At 48.2% G+C, this 3,603-nt stretch overlaps 1 long non-coding RNA gene across 1 annotated transcript; it reads left to right on the top strand.

Moving 5' to 3' along the window:
- Positions 1-1,161: 1,161 nt before the first annotated feature.
- On the top strand, positions 1,162-3,083 carry LOC138839352 (uncharacterized). Its single transcript, XR_011375950.1, has 3 exons — positions 1,162-1,605; positions 2,388-2,597; positions 2,876-3,083. It is a non-coding gene; the product is annotated as an uncharacterized lncRNA (long non-coding RNA).
- Positions 3,084-3,603: the final 520 nt, after the last annotated feature.

Raw genomic sequence — 3,603 nt, 5'->3', positions numbered from 1 at the left:
TCCGCAGCGTCGGAAAGCGAGCAAGCCACGGGGGGGGGGGGGTGAGGGGGAGGACAAGGAAGGAAAAGGTGGGTGGGGTGGTGGAAAAGACACGTCGCCAGACAGACAGTGAGAGGGAGGGCGGAGGGCTGGGCGGGGAGCAAGGCCTAGGATTTGGGAGAACCGTGAGATCGCTGGGTGCCGGGTGTCTGCCACGGAGCCATCGGGCCGAAGAGCCGGGAGCCGGAGTCGCCGCACGGTGGAGCGGCGCGCGATCGCGCCCGCAGCTGCAGTCGAAGCTCAGAGAGGCGTGGTGGAGTCGAAGCCGAGCCGAGCGAGCCAGGGGGTTGGAGCGCGCACACCGGGAGGCGAGCTGGAGCTGCGTGCTGAGAGCCACCGGGAGCGGCCCTAGTAAAAGCCCGCTGGGGAGGGCGTGGCCAGGCGCTTCTGACCACGCCCCAGCTCTCCCGCTCTTCGGGGGGGAGCGGGGGCGGAAAAGGGTGGGGGGGGGGAGAAGCGAGGGAGCGGTAGAAGAGGGAGGGGGACGGAATGCGGGCGTTCTCCTGCACAACCTTGGCCCGTAGCCTGGAAGGGCCGAGAAGGGTACACGGCTCCTGTAATAGCCAACTAGACAAGCAAAGAGAGAGGAGGGGTGGTGGGATTTCAGGGATTTAAAAATAGAAAAGAATGAAAAATACGAAAAGTAGGCGCCCTTAAAGACTCACCCAAGCAGACCCTCCGCTAAGCTTAGGATCCCAGGTGACGTCGTTTGAGTTGCCCCAAGAGGCACAAGGTGGCTAAACCAACCCCTCCTCGGCGCTATAATTCCCCGGGGGTGTTGGAAATGAGTTGAGACAGGACCCAGTCTGCAGGCGTGCAGTGGAGTCTCCCCGCAACTTGTTAGGTAGAGAATTCCGGGGGATCAGATGAGTCCTATCGCTCTTGGTCTGTCCACTTTTAGGGGCTTAGCGTGAACGGACGGAGGAACTGTTCACACGTGTACAGTCCAAAAAGGGAAGTTTGAGACTTGTTTTAAGACGGAAGTGGGGAGCCGAAGCAAAGCTACTCCTTCCCAGGCTACCAAGTTGTTAGGACGATTTCATTTCGTACGTGTGAAAATGTTAGAGATCATAAGTAGGTCTGGTTGTCAGGATACTAAAAAGACGCCTGCCAAAGTGTGAAGGTGAAATGTCCCTCTGGCTACGATTTTCAGATCATACAGTTAACACACACACACACACACACACACAAACCTTCACAGAGAAAACACATTGCAGTGTATATACTACAGTGGTATTTTTTTGGAGTGTGTGTAAACACACATTCATTGTGTAGACTTTGGATTTTCTAGTGTCTTTGCAAAAGTGTCATAATAAACACCATAGGAAAAAAAATCCCGTATAAAATAGCGCCTGAACACTAAGAAAAAAAGAAGTTGGCTTCTTTCTCTTCACCCCCGTCCCCAACCCCTGTCCCGGTTGGGACAAATTTTCCAGGCAGCACGGCTCAAACTCAAAAGCAATGTGGACGGGAAGAGCAATGGGCAGCGCTGGCCTGAAGCCAGCACAGCCGGGCATCACCAGACTCACGCCGGGGATTGGGGGAGACACAGGAACCTCGGGATAGGTGAGCAATGGGTCGCGCGGTTGCGCTGCTGAAGTGCTGCCTACCGTACTCACCCAAAAGGAAGGGAGTTGGGGGTGCCATCCGGCTAGAGCTCCTAGCGACCCAGCCCGCACTCTCACTTCCTTTGGCCTGCACTGATGACTAGCAAAGGACACTTGCAGATCCCAGAAGCCGAAGGGCGTGCTTGGAGCTGTGGCTGCGGCCAGCCCGAGATTGCATACCGAAGACCGAGGGAAGCAGTGTCCGGGCTTAGGAAAAAAAAAACAAAACAAAAAAAACAAACCTAAAACAACCCGACCCAAACGCAGAGAAAACAGCAAGAGTGAAACAGGCAAGCACGCACACTAGAAATCAACACACAAAAATCAGGTCACGAGTTCTGCGGATCGGGGCACTCGTTTCGGGCTACTGAATTCTCTGGCACGTATTTTACTAGGATGTTTCTGTAGAGTAGATTTTTTTGTTGTTGTTTTAAAAAGCTTAAATTGAATTTCTAAGGCATTGCCAACACCGCGCGGCCTTTCGGCTTGGTGTCTACGGCGATTTCTTCCCCCCCCCCCCCGGGGTGCGGGTAGGGTGGGGGGAGCAGACAGTACAGTCTTTCAGGTTGTGAGCGAAAGTTATTTTGAAAACATAATCCAATAGGTTTTATAAATCACACTTTTCTTTTTCAGGTAAACGCTTTAAATGGCCGATAGGCGTACGGTTTTGGTGGATGTTAAAAAGTATTAACCACGAACCACAATTTCTCTATTAATATCTTTAAATTTGTTCTTGGACAGGGCTGAAAGTTTACCGGGATGTCAGACGTGACTGAACAAGCTTCTAAACCCTCAGATAGATCATTTATAAAGTTCCGATGTCCTTGAGGGTGAAAGGCTTTCTTTGGACTTTTAAGGCTCACTTTGGTGGGTAAATTGGCCTGGATTGCTACAAATAAGAATTCATTTCCCTACCTAAATTCAGAAGATTCCACAGCCAGGAGATGAAAGGTGAATTTGTGGTATATCTTTGAAGAAAAATGGGAACAGCTTTCCTTATTAAACTCCTTTTGCTACATCAGCAAATTAGAGAGCCAGTTGAATATTGATGAATTCTTTGGGGGTGAGTAATAGAGCTACAGGCCGGAGAAAGTAAAGGAGAACAGGCTTAAGTATTTACTCAAATGAACAACCTTTGCATATTTTTTTCCCTGAATATAATGTCTCAAAGATTTTCTTAGGACCTCGGAAGCAAACCCTACTTCTAAAAATGGCTTCTCATTTTTCAGGCCCTTTCCAATGTGAGAAAACCACACGGGACAAATCTGCTCTAATAAAGTAGCTGGAAGGTCACCTTGAAACTAGAAAAGGGGGACGCAGCTTAGGGAACGTCTGACAGGGGGAATCATGTAACTTGTCACTTGGCAACTGGGAACCAGAAAGGAAATGCACACCATCTACACTGCCCCCCCCACTTTGAATTAAAGCACTTTTGTATTAAAGCCAGTATTTGAGAACAATAACATATAGTTTTCTATTTTCTTCTGTGCAACATTCAGAAGTTAACTTCATAAGAAATACAGTCAGGTGGGGGAGAGTTGAATAAAGGCTTCGAAGAGTTTTATGAGGAGACAGCGAGAAAAAGAAATTAGCTGTAGAGTTGATATTCAACAGTAAGTTTATGCACTGCGAGCTATAGGAAATCATTTTGAGAAAGTGTTGTTTTCCCCACCAAACAATGGTGAATGTGTCTTTCAAAATAGACATAATGACATCAACTTGAAGTGAAACATCCTTTTTGGAAAAAAAAATACTAAGAACATTTCTAAAACTTGGGATTTTAAATTTCAAGTAGACCTGCCTTTTATGATTATGTTTTTCCCAAAGGCCTTGAGCTGGAGAAACAAGCCTTTACTTATGCTGTAAATATCCAGGAGTCTTCCTAGAGATAAAATCAGGGGTAGAGTTACAGATTTAACAGAAAGAAAACAACCAGAATCATGTTGTGAAGCTTCTA

The sequence above is a fragment of the Dipodomys merriami genome, unplaced genomic scaffold (genome assembly GCF_024711535.1).
Source record: "Dipodomys merriami isolate MVZ:Mamm:240054 unplaced genomic scaffold, mDipMer1.0.p SCAF_3, whole genome shotgun sequence".
NCBI classification, from domain to species: domain Eukaryota; kingdom Metazoa; phylum Chordata; class Mammalia; order Rodentia; family Heteromyidae; genus Dipodomys; species Dipodomys merriami.
Note: the sequence above shows the minus strand (reverse complement) of the source record. Positions and strands in the feature narration are given on the sequence as shown.